Source organism: Podarcis tiliguerta (assembly GCF_965153285.1).
Source record: "Podarcis tiliguerta genome assembly, chromosome: 10".
In the NCBI taxonomy this organism is placed as follows: Eukaryota; Metazoa; Chordata; class Lepidosauria; order Squamata; family Lacertidae; genus Podarcis; species Podarcis tiliguerta.
Window position 1 is genome coordinate 61,491,326 of NC_139543.1, and position 17,149 is coordinate 61,508,474.

The window sequence follows — 17,149 nt, forward strand, 5'->3', positions numbered from 1 at the left end:
AAAAAAAGTGGGTAGGCCAATGGATGTGACTCTTTCCTTTGTATGGTGGGTTGCATTTCAGCCATGTAAAGATCACAGGGTTCTGCACACAGAGACACGTCCTTCTTCATTCAGTCAGGTAAGAGGCATTATCCCAGCTGAACAACAGCCAGGCCAAAGGAGGGTGTACAGCCAAGCTGGTAAGAAGGTTATGTGAGGAGAGGGTGTGCCCCAAAAAGTGTCTCAAGGGTCAGATAAATCTGGCCCTTAGACCTGAATTTCTTTGTCCCTGGATGTTGGGAGTCTTAACTCCTTCAACCTCAGCTAGATGGCTAGTCTTCAGAGCTGATGGGAATTGTAGCACTCTTGTGGTGGTTCCCAAATGCAGTGCTCATAGGACCTAATGGCAGCCACTCATTTCATGAGGGATAGTTCAATTGGTAGAGAATAAGACTCTTAATCTCAGGGTCCTGCATTTGAGCCCCACGCTGGGCAAAAGATTCCTGTATTTCAGGGGATTGGTCTAGATCAGTGTTTCTCAACCTGTGGGTCTCCAGATGTTGTTGGACTACAACTTCTATCATCCCTGAGTTCTGGCCTTGCTAGCTAGGGGTGATGGGAGTTGTAGTCCAACAACATCTGGGGACCCACAGGTTGAGAACTGCTGGTCTAGATGATCCTCATAGTGTCTTCCAACTCTACAATTTCATTATTCTGCGATTCTGGGTTAAGAGCACCGAAACAGTGAAGGCTAAACCCTCTGTATTGGCATTTGAGGAGAAGAGGGAAATTAGTTTCTTCTCAGCTGTGTCCCAGATTGCAACCTGTTTGTTTTGCCCCACATAGTTTAATGAGAGGCACCGTGAATAAAGCATGCTTATATTTGCATATTCCCATTCCTTTGTTTACATAAGGCTACCCCTTCATTTGCATCGACCTATCCTGGCTCTGCCTCCCACCATTCCAATGTGCTTGATGCTAGGGTGTGTCAAGAACTTGGAGAACCTGATTTTGCAGGGATATATGTTGATTTTTATTATTATTATTTATAAAAATCAGTGGAGTCCAAAAACACTGAACACACAAAAACATTTGTTTATTTTCCAATTTTCTTTATAATTTTCTCTTGCTTCTTTAATTTGTGTGGTAGTTTGCAGGGGAAGGGGGGAAAAAAACTAGTTTCTACACAGGAAATGTTCAGTAGCACAATTAGCAGGGGTGCCATTTAGATTTCCGCAGGGGGTTATTGGCAAAGAGATTTCTGCGGACAAGGATCCTTTGCTTTTAATTCTTCCCAGAGGAAGGATTTTGCCAAAAGTGGCATCTCCCTTTGCAGCAGGTGCAACAGGGAAGAAGAACTCTGTTCTGCAGTGAACTGGGCAGCCTGTGCTAGAAAAGCAACAGGCAAGCCTACTTTTTATCAGAGCCAGTGCTGTGCAGTGGGTAGGATTTTATTGAATCATTTGGAGAACCTATATACCACCTCCTTCCAATGCACTTGCAACACTCAGGGAGGCTTAAAGCATTCTTTAAAAATACCCAAATGAGAAATAAAATGGCATAAAATAATAATAAGAAAAAACACAGTGAATGAATGAATTCGAAACAGCACAAACCATTCCACACCAGGTCCCCCTCCCTCCCCACGTGTGGTCAGTTCCATTGTTATTGAGCACACATAGCCTTTACTGAGCTTCTGGGTTGTGGTTAATTTCTGTCCTTCTTTAAACCTTAGGATTTCCCTAAGCACACTGATATATCATGCATATGTGTGGTGTTGCTTTGCCTACATAGGGGTCAATGCCTGGAGTACTGAGATTACTATTAGTATATATTATTCATTGTCAAGGCATGCTGAAATGCAAACATGAATGAGCTTATGATGGTGTAAGGGACCCTGACCATTAGGTCCAGTCGTGGCCGACTCTGGGGTTGCGGCGCTCACCTCGCCTTATTGACAGAAGGAGCCGGCGTACAGCTTCCGGGTCATGTGGCCAGCATGACTAAGCCGCTTCTGGTGAACCAGAGCAGCGCACGGAAATGCCATTTACCTTCCCGCCGGAGTGGTACCTATTAATCTACTTGCACTTTGACATGCTTTCAAACTGTTAGGTTGGCAGGAGCAGGGACCGAGCAACGGGAGCTCACCCTGTCCAGGGGAATCGAACTGCCGACTCCAGCTCCCATCGGCCCCAAACAGCATGGCCAAAGGTCAGGGATGATGGGAACTGTACTTCAGCAACACCTGGAGGATAACAGCTTCCTCACCCCTAAGTTAGATGCTAATTCAGTGCAGGAATCTCAGCAAAAGCATCCGTGACAGATGGCCATCCAACCTCTGCTTAAAAACCTCCAGGGAAGGAGGGAGTCCATTCCACTGTCAGCCAGCTCTTTCCATCAGAAAGTTCTTCCTGATGTTTTGTTGGAATCTCCTTTCTTGTCACTTGAATCCATACTATCCTCACCATACCCTTCTGAGCTAGGTAAGGCAGAGATAGTGACAAGTGGAAGTTTGCTTTGTGGCTGAGCTGGGGTTAGAACCCAAGTTAACTTAGGTCCAAGTTCCGTACTCTGGATAGCCAATTTGGTGCCTTACAGGTGATGTTCAACTCCCATATACAGTGGTGCCCCGCAAGACGAATGCCTCGCAAGATGGAAAACCCGCAAGACGAAAGGGTTTTACGTTTGCAGAGGCGCTTCGCAAGACGAATTTCCCTATGGGGTTGCTTCGCAAGACGAAAATTGACGAAAAATTTTGAAATTTTTTTCCGCTCCAAAACCCCTTTTTCTGAAGCGCTAAGCTGCTAAAAGCATTTTAGCAGCAAAACCGCTAATCCCTTAAGCCTTAAAAAGCCGTTTTTAGCCCTTAAATTGTCAATAGCGCTGATAGCGCTAATCCGTCAATGGGCTTGCTTCGCAAGACGAAAAAACCGCAAGACGAAAAGACTCGCGGAACGGATTCTTTTCGTCTTGCGAGGCACCACTGTAGCTAACGATCAGGGATGAAGGGAATTCTACTCCCGCAATATCCAGAGGACATTCTATTGGCTTCGGTTGTTCCATTGACTCTCTTTAGAAGTAGGGCCAGTCACATTTAATCCATCCTTACCTGCCTCTCCCCCCCCCCACTTGTTCAGGAAAAAGAAAAGTCTCTGGCAGTGGTACCAGTACAGTGGTACCTCGGGTTACAGATGCTTCGGGTTACAGCCTCCGCTAACCCAGAATTAGTACCTCGGGTTAAGAACTTTGCTTCAGGATGAGAACAGAAATCACGTGGTTGCGGTGCGGTGGCAGTGGGAGGCCCCATTAGCTAAAGTGGTGCTTCAGGTTAAGAACAGTTTCAGGTTAAGAATGGACCTCCAGAACGAATTAAGTTCTTAACCTGAGGTACCACTGTATAGCCTCCCTGGGTTCTATTTTCACCATTGTGTGATTATTCTAACTGCTGGTGACAACTCTTGGTATTTTCACCTTCCTCTTTCTTCCTGCAATAAGATCCCATTCCCTCCTGGTTTACCATCAGTCTCCATGGAGAACAATTGGTTTCTCTCTTCCTCTAACAGAATTTTATGAATGTAGGTGCCATGAATCAAATCTTTCCAGAGCAGGCATTCTCTTTCTGCCACACAATGCACAATTATGTGCTCGCTCTGTGTACACTGGCTCCCATTTATCAAAGGATCAGCATTTTGCTGCCATTTTAGATTTCATGGAGAGTGAGCAAAAAATGCCGGTTAAACAATGATTCTAATTTCGAGGGAGCAGTTGTTCCCCATCAATACCTAAACAAGCCATATGAGCACCGGTGTTACTGCTACTACTCAGGATCAAGTTGCTAAATGTGGGATCCAGCCAAAGTTTAGCAGATTTAAATCCACTGTTCATTTCAGTGGAAAATTTAAGCACCACCTGCCATGCTCTCCAACTGAAATGGAAGGAATTTACTGAAAGTGCTAAGCTTGGCTGGGTCGTACAACTCTTGGACTTTCAGAGAAGCTCATAATCTGCAAAATATCATCTCCTGTTGCACTGAATAGACTTGTTTCAGCTTTCAGGCCAAAAACAGCGGTTTCAAAGTAGGTGGAAATTTTTCCTGAAGAACACTTTGATTGTGGGAGCGTTCACCTTTCCCCTCTCAGTTCTATTCTGTGTTGTTTCTCCCCCACCTGATGATGCTTTGGTGCCATTTTTCTTCTCCAATGTACAGTTTCTTCCTGTTGAATTGGTCACATGAATCATCTCAACTAATCTGTAAGCACACACTGAACTCGATGATGTCACAACACATCACGTTGGTAATCCGATTGGCCAGTGTGATGGTATCACTGAGGACAAACAGTCAGTTGAGTGAGCATGAGCAAGCAATGCTTCCTAAGTTAGACATGTGCATAATTCCTCCCAGCCCTCACTCAGTGAACTGGATGATGTCACTACAGCAAGGGGTATCTAGCATGGTGTGCTCTTGATGTTATTGGACTACAACTCCCATCATCCATGACTGTTGATCACTCTGGCTGGGGCTGATGAGAATTGTAGTCCAACACCATCTGGTGGCACTGTGGTCTAAACCACTGAGCCTAGGGCTTGCCAGTTGGAAGGTTGGTGGTTTGAATCCCTGTGACGGGGTGAGCTCCTGTTGCTCAGTCCCAGCTCCTGCTAACCTAGCAGTTCGAAAGCACATCAAAGTGCAAGTAGATAAATAGGTACTGCTCCAGCGAGAAGGTAAATGGCGCTTCTGTGCGCTGCTCTGGTTTCGCCAGAAGCGCCTTAGTCATGCTGGCCACATGACCTGGAAAAACTGTCTGCAGACAAACGCCGGCTCCCTCGGCCAGTAAAGCAAGATGAGCCCTGCAACCCCAGAGTTGTTCACAACTGGACTTAACTGTCAGGGGTCCTTTACCTTTACCTTTATCATCTGGTGAGCACCTCATTGGCTAGCCCTGTGCTACCCTGTGGACACAATCAGAATTGATTTCAGGGTGGGATCATGGATGGCAAATGAAGCAGGAAAGGACAATACGATTGAATGAAATATTTTTGCTGTTTTGTGTGTGTGTGTGTGTGTGTGTGTGTTTAGAAGTGCTGAAAACATTCCCGGAGAACAGTGTGCAATTTCTGCTTAGCCCTAATTAGTATACATATATATACTGGCATTGTTTAAGTTACCAATTACAGTGAAGACTGGGATTTAAAAATGATGGAGTCTATTTTTTTTTTTAAGAGTCAACACATTGCATAATGCTTTTCTTTACCACTTCTGGGTTTTTTTGGGGGGGGGGTTTAGTTTTGTTTTGTTTCTTTGCAATTCAGCTTCTTCACCACCGCATAAACACCTCACATTTATATATTTCAAAGTATAAATCAGTTGTATTACTTTTTTAAAAAATAAATCTCAACTTGACACACGCACTAAATTCCCATTAATGAAAATGACAGCTCAGCATGCCACTTCCTGGAACAAAAAATAGGTTCCTAAATATACCATCTAAACTGTATTGTAGCCAACTGTATCAAGGCTTCCAAAGTGAGCCCTTGCTACTCACAACAAATCCCCATGAGAAAATATATCAGATGTAGCCCATTCTCACTTTTCCTACTTGTAGTCCTGTAAAGGATACAAACTTGGCATGATGGTGGGGGTTGCATATCTGTAGCTGAGTTTAAAAGACATAAATGAAACCTGTGTAAAATGTTAACTGGGCTCATAAAGAGGTAAAGGTACCCCTGACCGTTAGGTCCAATTGCGGACGACTCTACGGTTGTGGCACTCATCTGGCTCTGTAGGCCAAGGGAGTCAGTGTTTGTCCGCAGACAGTTTTTCCGGGTCATGTGGCCAGCATGACTAAGCCGCTTCTGGCAAAACCAGAGCAGCACACAGAAACGCCGTCTACCTTCCCGCTAGAGCGGTACCTACTTATCACTATTTATCTACTGAGCCAGTGTGGTGTAGATATATATCACCCAGATCTGCTCTTCAGAGGGTCTTTCATGGGAGAAGTCTAGGTCAAACTGACACAGACCAGGGGCGGAGGAAGGGGGGCGCGGTGGGGCGGGATGCCCCGGGTGTCACCACTGAGGGAGTGACAAATTGCTGGGTGGCACTCACCGCAGGGCCTGCTGCACCACAACAGCCAGTGTGGTGTAGTGGTTAAGAGCGGTAGACTAGTAATCTGGTGAGCTGCGTTTGATTCCCCGCTCCTCCACATGCAGCTGCTGGGTGACCTTGGGCCAGTCACACTTCTCTGAAGTCTCTCAGCCTCACTCACCTCACAGAGTGTTTGTTGTGGGGGAGGAGGGGAAAGGAGAATGTTAGCCGCTTTGAGACTCCTTCGGGTAGTGATAAAGCAGGATATCAAATCCGAACTCTTCTTCTTCTTCTCTACTTGCACTTCGATGTGCTTTCTAACTGCTAGGTGGGCAGGACCAAACAACAGGAGCTCACCCCGTCGCGGGGATTCGAACCACCAACCTTCTGATCGGCAAGCCCTAGGCTGTGTGGTTTAGACCACACTGCCACCCGCGTCCCTAACTGGGCTCACATACAAATCCTTTATGTAGCCAAAACCTACCTCCTCCTTATGTGTGGAAGATGCCACAGTTGGACACGCCTCCCCTGCAATAACAGCACAGTGAGGACTGAGCATGCTTAGAGGGCACAGAGTATTTATTCTAGGGAAAAGGAAGAAAAAACTGAGGGTGGGAAGGGGTAATGTCATAGAGTGTTCTGGAATTGGGCAGGCTGGCATAAGCCCCAGAAACACTCTGCACCGCAGCCTTATGTTACGGGTTCCACTTGCAGAACTCTTGTTTCCCAACAGAGCGTTTCATGGGACCTTCATGGCAATACTATTGACCATCATCAGTTAGGAATGATGTTCTTTCTAGTGCTGTAAATCTCTTCCCCCAAAAAGGAAGGAGGGAAATCTCTCTTTGATCATTCCAAGAGGATCCCCTCTGCTGGTCCTAGCACCTGAGAGGGTCTGTAGGGAAGAAGGCAGTCTTTCAGATTTTTGAGACCCAAGTCAATTAGAGCTTTGTGAGTACTTTGAATTGGTCCTGGAACTGACCCAAGCTAGACAGGCCAGTGAGTTGACTCAGTAGAGGGCAGCTTTCTTATTTTTTTTTCTTTTACCCTTTTAATTGCACTTCATTCTTCTCTCTTTAGATTTGACAAGCAGATCATAACTGATTGTAAATTGAAATAAACATATCAAGGACATTCATATGATTTGTATTAAAATGTTTGCAGGCAATTTATTTTGGGGTTTTTTTAAATTAAAAAAACACTTAAAAATACAAGCTTCATTGTTTGCAAACTTCTTCAGGTGCAGAAATAAAATAGCTGGCAAAAAAAAAAATCAGCAGCAACTGATCGCTTTTAAGATGTTCACAAGCAAACCAGGTTCAGAAGAACTTAGCAGGTTCTCAAGAGCTGATTTGATGATGTGAAACTGTCACTGTGTAGCCATGGGAGTGGGGGAAATCCCACTTTTTGACAACTGTAAAAATGATAAAGGGCTTTACAGTTATTTCTCTCTATCCTTTTCTCTCTCTTTTCCCCTCTTCCTTTTTATTTTTTGGGGGATTTAAAAAAATCATTCTTGTTTTGTTGATTAGTCTCATTCTCATTGTATTTTATTTCAAAAAAATCTATTAAAATATTTAAAATAAGTAAAGTGCAAGGATTGTGTAAAGCAGGAGTTGCTAACCTGTGGCCCTCCAGGTGTTTCTGGGTGACTGTTGCCATAATTCCTGACCACTGGCCATGCTGGCTGGGACTGATGGGAATTAGAGTTCAGCAACATCTGGGGAGGACAGGTGAGCCACTCCTAATGGGGGTATGTGCTGCACTGCTGCCTCTCTACATAAGATACCAATATTGCAGCTCAGAAAATAGATAAAGCAACAGAAACAGACTCTTTAACCCCTGTGTTCCCACCATGTACAGTGGCTGGAGCTGTAAGCACATAGCCTGGCTGAAGAACCAGCTGTTTCAGAGGTTAGTTGTTTTGATGGGGAATTTGGGGGAACCCAGACCCACGCTACGCAGTCTCTAGGACAGATGCACGGTGCTATCACAGGCTTTTCTTAAGAGAGCTGTGTGGATGCGGCTGTACTTAGCTGGATTAGGCGAGCACCCTCCCCATGTATAGCACCCATTTTCGCACACGATTCCTCTTTCGGCTGGGCTAGGGAATTGCCTGCGGAAATATGCCCCCGTGCTGGATTAGAGTGTTTATATTTAGCATTCCAAAAGAATACAAATAAGGGCCACTGATTACCAAAGTTACTGCACCCTCACGTCTCTTAAAATAACATCGTAAGTCACTGCCAGCGTGTTTGCCTTGATCTGGGGAGAAACAGATGCAAGCAGAAGCAACAGGGTTTTGCTGGAGGGTGCAGCTACAGGCCTGGGTGAGTAAGTGGGTGGGGAGAGTCCAGGAGGCTGAGGCAGATCACCACACAGTGTTGCTGCTGCTGAATAAAACAGGGGACTGCATGCAGTATGGTTCACCTGCGGCCCAGGACTTACATACCTACGGGACCGCCTCTCCTGGTATGCCCCGCGGAGGACCTTAAGGTCCATAAATAACAACACTTTGGTGGTCCGGAGCCTCAAGGAGGTTAGATTGGTTTCAACTAGGGCCAGGGCCTTTTCAGCACTGGCCCCGACGTGCTGGAAAGCTCTGTCACAAGAGACTAGAGCCCTGCGGGACTTGACATTTTTCCGCAGGGCTTGCAAGACAGAGCTGTTCCGCCCGGCCTTTGCTTTGGACTCGGTCTGACCCCTTATGGTTTCCCTCCCCTTATGGTCTTGATTTATCGGCTATTTTAAAATGAGGCTGTATTTTAAATTGCATTTTAACCTGTATTTTAAATTGGGTCCCCCCCTCTCTTTTCCCCCTATTATGTTTTTACTGTGATTTTATTGGTGTTAGCTGCCTTGAGCCCGGCTCTGGCTGGGGAGGGTGGGGTATAAATTATTATTATTATTATTATTATTATTATTATTATTATTATTATTGAGGGAGGGTGGAGTAAGAGGCTCCCCACCTTCTTAAGAGTTCACCAGAGTTGTCAACATCGACTTCCTCTCTGGTGGGGTGAGGGAGTCAAGGGCAGCGACGGTGAAGGGCTGTGTCTCAAAGATAGGCTACATGCTTTGCATTTGTAGGGCTCCAGGTTCCATTCTCGTCATTTATAGAATCGTAGAATCGTAGAGTCGGAAGGGGCTCTGAGGGTCTTTTAGTCCAACCCCTTGCAATACAGGAATCTCAGCTAAAACATCCATGACAGATGGCCACCCAACCTCTGCTGGAAGGAGAATCGCTCAAGGTTTCTAAGCAGGGGTTCTATGGCCATCTGTCTTGGATGCTTTAGTTGACATTCCTGCATTAGAAGGCTCTCATCCTGGAAAGTCAAGAGTAGACCAGGGTGGACAATTAGATTGGAAGGTGGTGGACTCTCCTTCATTGGGGGGTTTTAAACAGTGTTTGGACAGCTATCTGCCAAGGATTCTTTATTTGTGATTCCTGCTTTGCAGGGCTTCTAGCTTTGCAGTTCTATGACTCTTAAGTGAGGGAGCTAGGGCCAAACACACACCCCAACCTCTCTGTCTGGTTCTCTAGACTCTCCCCAGCTACACATCATGCTCTCCATTCACACCCTCTATCCCCAGGCAAACACTCTATACCAGCCAGGACACCTGGCTGGTAGGTGTCCTTGAACTGTGGTAAAGCCCCTTGCTTGCCTGGATGTACAGGTTTTTATGTATGGGTGCATGGTGGAAACCTCTGGCTGGCATTTAGCCTAGCGTACTAGGTAAGGGTCATGGCCATTGTTCAGCCCTGTGCACCACCAACGTGTGGCTTCTTAGAAGGTAGATCATGAGGGCATTCAGCTCCACACCCAAAATACTGAGCTGGATGGGCCAATGATCTGACGGCATAAGGCAACTTCATATACTTTCTGTGTAAGTATCTGAATCAAGGATACATCAGTTCTCGCCCATAATTGATTCAGTAGCTCATTCCTTCTTGGTACGTTGCTATTCTCTCTAGCTGCTGCCCCCACAGCTATTTGAAATGAAAACTTTTGCTAATACTAACATTACGTTTATCTCTTTATGTTTGCAGACAGATCTTCATGCATAGTAATATTGAGTTTTGTAGTCTTTAATCCCAAGTAAATGTTCATAGAATAGCACCCTCCGCTATAGTATAAAAGACCAAACAAGCTTCTACTTCTCCACCCTGGGAATTTTAGGCTGTCATGCTATGTACCTTTACCTTGGAGTAAATGTCAGTGAAGAGGGTGAGACTTCATTCTCTTTAGCAATACAAAGGATTACACAGTTAAATGCTCACTGAAATTATTTTTCTTTGGCTCTTATATGTTGTTTCTTGTCTGCTTTGGCTGGTTGGCTGAACATTGGAAGATTCAGGACAGATTTTTTTTAATAAAACACATCTCCATGTAGTGCATACTGAAACTGTGGAACTCACTCCCACTGGATACAGTTGTGGCCACCAACTTCAAAAGAGGATTTAGCAATAAAGATACTAGCCATGATGGCTATGCTTTGCCTTCCCTCACTATCTCTCTCTATTAAACTTCACTTCACGACCCCAAAGGCCTTTCCCTATTTACTTTTACCCCAGAATGCAAAATTTGATACACCTCTATCATGTCTCCCCTTTCTCACTTTCCTTCCTAAACTTGTTGTCATTGTTGTTTAGTCGTTTAGTTGTGTCCGACTCTTTGTGACCCCATGGACCAGAACACGCCAGGCACTCCTGTCTTCCACTGCCTCCCACAGTTTGGTCCAACTCATGCTGGTAGGTTTGAGAACACTATCCAACCATCTCATCCTCTGCCGTCCCCTTCTCCTTGTGCTCTCCATCTTTCCCAACATCTGGGTCTTTTCCAGGGAGTCTTCTCTTCTCATGAGGTGGCCAAAGTATTGGAGCCTCAGCTTCAGGATCTGTCCTTCCAGTGAGCACTCAGGGCTGATTTCCTTCAGAATGGATAGGTTTGATCTTCTTGCAGTCCATGGGACTCTCAAGAGTCTCCTCCAGCACCATAATTCAAAAGCATCAATTCTTCGGTGATCAGCCTTCCTAAACTAAGAGACTTCAAAGGGAGTAATGTGGTTGGGGGAGCATTTTGAATGGGGGAAATGAATGACAAGGAAAGGTTTAATAATAATAATAACAATAATTTATTATTTGTACCCCGCCCATCTGGCTGGGTTTCCCCAATTTAAGCAATTCTTGTCTCCTGCCCCCACCCAGTCCACCACTCTTCCCCTCAATCAGAAGCAATCCGCATCTGCTTTACTCAATAAAACAAGAATCCTGGAGCAGAGACTGCTGGATGTTTCTTTTCTCTTTTGTGGACCACTTGAAAATTGGTGGGGGTCTAGGCAGACCACTTAATGATTTATTTTGTTCTGCAAATCAAAGCGCGTGCACACACCATATTTTAATAACTGTGGTTTCATTCTTTTGATCCACTGGACATGCCTCATTTTATGAGCAAAGTTGTTTGAAGATGTATCTCAGTCTGCACCAAAAATAAGTCCAAATATTCCAGTCCAGCCTTTCCCAGAGTAATGCCTTCCAGGAGTCCCAACTCCCATCAGCCCCACAAACCCAACAAAGAACTAATAAGGATTGGGGGAAGCCACATACGCCACCTTGAGCTCCTTGGAGGAAAAGGTGGGGTATATGAGCAATAAATAAATAATAAATATTTGGAAACCAAATATGAGGGGCAATCATACCTGTCCTTTCTTCACCTGAAGTTCATGTGCTGTTCTGAAGGTCCAAACAGAACCTGTATATGCATGGATTCATACTCCTTGGTGACATGTGCAACTCATATGCACATAGGCTCTCTTCAAACATTTAGATCAATGTATAGAGAAGGTTGGGACGCGGGTGGCGCTGTGGTCTAAACCACAGAGTCTAGGGCTTGCCGATCAGAAGGTCAGCAGTTCGAATTCCCACGACAGGGTGAGCTCCCGTTGCTCGGTCCCTGCTCCTGCCAACCTAGCTGTTCAAAAGCACATCAAAGTGCAGGTTGATAAATACCAGTAGGTACTGCTCCTGTGGGTGTTTCCATGCGCTGCTTTGGTTCTCCAGAAGTGGCTTAGTCATTCTGGCCACATGACCAGCTGTCTGCGGACAAACGCCGACACCCTCAGCCTATAGAGCGAGATGAGCGAGCAACCCCAGAGTTGTTCGCGACTGGACCTAACGGTCAGGGGTCTTTACCTTTATAGAGAAGGTTAGGACTATGGGTATGGACATGATTATCTGATTTTCTCCATGCCCCTGATACTTGAACAGGCCTCTGGTTAATTGTGCAAGTCTCCACACCCATCTCTGATCATTGCAGGTTTTTCCTGCTATGTTTGAGTGGGTGTTTGCATCCTTGCATTACATTTCCCCCCACATGTATTCTCATATTTATTTTATTTTAAAACACATTTTGTGTTTTGATGCTAAACAGACGCTGATATTTTATGATAGGGGAATATAGAAAAATCACTAAAATAAAATAAATAGAAATTGGGATTGGACTTCTGGAATTGCCTATATTTACAATAATCAACTCTGAATGCATGAAATAACACCAAATAGTGTTTTTGTTGTTGCTGCTGTTTGCTGGTTAAATTTATAATCCACCTCTCCACTCCATGGTGTTCAAGGCAGCTAAGAACAGTGGTGTTCAAAATAACCATTAGCCCAAGTTGTTGTTTTTTAAAAATCTGCTTAAATTTCAATAGGCATAAAAATGTTGACAAGGGAATGCTTTTCCAACGAAGAATGGCACAGAACTTCATTAAACTTGCGTATTTTAATTTATAGGCCTAGATGCAAATTTAGAAATATCTCCTATGTGTTAAGTTCACCTTCGCCCAGTAAGGAAAGGCTGGCACCAGGTGAGCTTCTTCCCTGTTGATGGGCATTTCCAAGTTCCCTGCTGCTTTCCCCTTCTTAGGGTCCTTTATCTTGACTTCACAGCCCTTCAGACAGCAATAGACACAGGTCCCGATGGCAATGTTCTATCTGCACTGTTGGAAGCAATGTGCTTCTGAATACCAGTTGTTGGGAACAGTGGCGTAGCGTGGGGGGTGCAGGGGGGGCCGGCCGCACCGGCCGCAACATCTGGGGGGGGGGGCGCTTGCACTCGCAGCTCTCTGCCCCTACCTGGCTCACTCTCTCTCACTGCAGTGCTGGCTGTGCGAATCCGATCCGAGCCGCCGGGTCGCCACCCACTGTGGAGGGGAGGGTGCCAGGCGTGCGGTGCGGTGCGGAGAGAGAGCGAGGGACTATCTGGGGGAGGGGCAGTGCAGCGGGGGGGGGGCAAATTACTTGCCTTGCCCCAGGTGCTGACAACCCACGCTACGCCACTGGTTGGGAATCACAGGTGGGGGAAAACACTGTTGCAGTCAGGTCTTGCTTGCAGTCTTCCCAGAGGCACTGGTTGGCCACTTTGAGAAGGGGTTCCTGGACTGGATGGGCCCATTGGCCTGATCCAGCAGGGCCTTCCTATCTTCTTAGAGAGTGCCTTCAAGCAGAGGACTGTTCTCTGTAAAGTAGGGTGCATATCCACCCTACAAACGCCTGTGCATTTTAACATGTATATGTAATGTAAGCATACTGCCTGCCTGTGAGTGTCAGGGAGAGGGTGTGTGTACAGGAACGGACATGATCAAGTGGTGATAGGGTCAAGAGACTGAGATCCTATTATGTCTAGGGCCCAACTGCAGGAAACTGGGGGAAAGGAGGAGGAAGGAAGTGAGTTATTGTGGAAAAGAAATAGAGGATAGTGATATAAAGAATCCAGAACCGTTTTCCCCTTTTTTTTAAGGCAAAGGATAGCCTTAAATGATAGTCTGGATAGCTTGGTTGGTTAGAGCATGGTGCTGATAACGCCAAGGTTGCAGGTTCGATTCCCATATGGGATAGCTGCATATTCCTGCATTGGACTAGGAACTGATCCTCAATTCTACAGTTCTATGATTCTAAGTGTTTTTCTTGCTATGGTACATATCTGTTGTCTAGGCAATTTGCAGAATAGTCTCCATACTAAACAGGGATTTCCTAATGGAAGCCTCCCCAGAAAATCTAACCAAGCACATCTGCTTGGCTGACAGTCGAAGGCTTCCCTGCACACACTTCACTCCTCTCTTCCTCTTGCTGTTGAGGGTGAGCAATGCAACGTAGTTTCTTGTGTTGGACCATCCCAGTAGCTGCAGGCATCTTCATTCTCTCCCTGTGTCTCACCTGGTTGTGGTTGTTTGTCGCTGATGTGCTAAAACTCACTGTGGCATGGACTGGTGTGTGTGTGTGTGTGTGTATCTGAAAGGTACACACAAACGTGTTGCATTTGGGGGCAGCCCTACCTTTAGACAGAGTGAAGCAACTCCCTCAGGTGGCCAACGCTGGCGTGCAGGTGGTGAAGTGGTGGAGGACAGAGCTTTGTGTACCACCCAGCTCTGGAGGGAGTCAGCTGAATTGTGAGAGAGAATGGCATCAGTGCCTGCTCATCCCTGGGACATTCTGGGATCAAATCAGAAGCCGGGGTGGTTTCTGCAATTCCAAGAATGCCCCAGGCAAATAGGGGTATTTGGAGGGTATGGGATAGAAAGAGAACTGTGAGTAAATTAATGTGTTGCAGACTGAAAAAGTTTCACCACCTCTTCCTAGTCTGCCTGATTGTTATGAAATAATTGAAAGTACCTGCAGAAGCCAGAAGGTGCTAAGTAGTACCATTGCAACTACTATGTTACAGACCCTCCAAGCATCCCTATTTTCCAGGAACAGTCCTGGATTTACAGAAGCCATCCCGGTTTCTGATTTAATCCTGGACTGCCCTGCTTTTCCTTAGGGCATCCCTATTTTCATCAGAGAAATGTTGGAGGATGTAGTGTTATTTTAACCCAGCATTCCTCAGCCTGGTAGCCTACCAAACTTTTCTGCCTTGGTTGCACAAACTCATCCCTAAAGCAGCATTTGCACCCCACATTGATCAGCCCGGATATTGAGATCCAGCTCCGAGGGTCTTCTGGCGGTTCCCCCACTGTGGGAAGTTAAGTTACAGGGAACCAGGCAGAGGGTCTTCTCGGTAGTGGCACCTGCATTGTGGAACACCCTCCCGTCAGATGTCAAGGAGAAAACCAATTATAAAACCTTTCGTAGACATCTGAAGGCAGCCCCATTTCGGGAAGCTTTTAATGTATGATGCTTCTTTGTTTTGCTTGTATTTTTGTTGGAAGCCACCCAGAGTGCTTGGGACAACCCAGACAGATGGGTGGGCTACAAGTAATACATTATTATTATTATCATTACCCTATGAAAAGCATTGCTCAGAATAGTGGTTTGCATGACCCACTAAGGAAGAAAGTAATGCAATAAAATTTAGAACAGTAACAGCTGATTTCACATTTATTCAAAATCCAGTTTAAAAACTACCGCATTTTTCGCTCTATAAGACGCACCAGACCACAAGACGCACCTAGTTTTTGGAGGAGGAAAACAAGAAAACAAATATTCTGAATCTCAGAAGCCAGAACAACAAGAGGGATCACTCTGCAGTGAAAGCAGCAATCCCTCTTGCTGCTCTGGCTTCTGGGATAGCTGCGCAGCCTGTATTCGCTCCATAAGACGCACACACATTTCCCCTTACTTTTTAGGAGGGGAAAAGTGAGTCTTATAGAGCAAAAAATACAGTATTTCATTTAACTAATTCAATGAAAATGGTGAACTTCACCTAGTGATACCAGCTTTTCAAAGCCTGGTAGCTCTTTATACTGCCTCCCTCTTCTCTCCCTGCTCCAGGTAATCCCACTGCCCTCCAGGGTGCGGTATCACTCATTTTGGGAACCACTTCTTTAGAGGGGATGGGGTGGGGCTGGACTACAACTCCCATCAGCCCCAGCCAGCATGATAGGAGTTGTTGCTCAGGTTGTGCCAAGGCTGCCTTAGCCAAGGTTGGAAGCAGAATGAAATGCGTGGGAAAGATCCACAGTCAAAAGAGAGGGCAAGCCAGGAAAACTGGGTAGACCTGGAAAATGGTGGTTGCGTGTGTTTGTGGTTGTGTGGCTGGCTCAATCAGGTTTTACACACACAAACATTGCACCATATGTGGCTTTCTGTCCCTTGTGGCGCAGTCTCTCCTCCTATTCCATAAAGCCAAGGGCTTTTTTGTGTGTGTTTTTGAACTGAGTTAAACCTTCTTCTTTTTTTTAAGTGATCTGGGGAGGGGGGGCACTATGGATTATCCTCTCACCCCCCAACCCCCAACCCCATAGTTTGTGGTGATGGCGGTGGTGTTGCCAGGCTGCTTCCTCGCACTTTGTGGGCAAGGCAGTGAAACCGACAGAGTGAATGACAAGTTGTTTACAGGTTTCCTTGAAGGGGCCTCTGGTATATTTCAATCTGTCAAAGTTGCTTTTCTTTCTCCAGAACAATGCTTGATTGTTGTGTAGGGTGTTTTTTTTCTTTCTTCCCCTTCCCCTTCCCCTTGCACAGAGACTTTTTATTTAAAAAAAAAATTGAAGAAGAGGTGAGAAAATTATACATATAGGATATCACACACACACAAACACACACACACACCATGTACACAAACCCTTTGGAAATATTGAAGATTGTCCTTAGGTGTTCAGAGGTTTTTTTTTCTTCCCCTTTCTCCCTCTCTTTCTCCTTTCCTCCCTCCCTTTCTTCTAACTCCTCTCAATGAGTTGCTAAGTGCTTTTCTGTATTAAGCCAGCAGCCCTTGTTTAAGTTTCTTTTTGGCCACTGATCTCCCCCCTAGCTTGCCTCCCTCCCCTTGGCAGATCTTTCTCTCTACAAAGGGCAGAGTGATGGGTGTCAGGCTTGCCTATTAGATAATTCTGGTCAACAGAATCTGGCAGTGCTTCAGGTTAAGAACTTTGCTTCAAGATGAGAACAGAAATCGTGCTCCGGCGGTGCAGCGGCAGCACGAGGCTCCATTAGCTAAAGTGGTGCTTCAGGTTAAGAACAGTTTCAGGTTAAGAACAGACCTCCAGAACCAATTAAGTTCTTAACCCGAGGTACAACTGTAATAATAATAATAATAATAATAATAATAATAATGGTGCAAACGCACACTCACATGTTCACTGCCTGCCTGT

General features: G+C 45.6%; 1 protein-coding gene across 11 annotated transcripts in view; it reads left to right on the forward strand.

Annotated features, from left to right (window-relative positions):
* SOX5 (SRY-box transcription factor 5) overlaps positions 1-17,149 on the forward strand; it is a 1,214,093-nt gene that overhangs the window by 348,762 nt on the left and 848,182 nt on the right. The gene's annotated exons all lie outside the window — the stretch shown is intronic.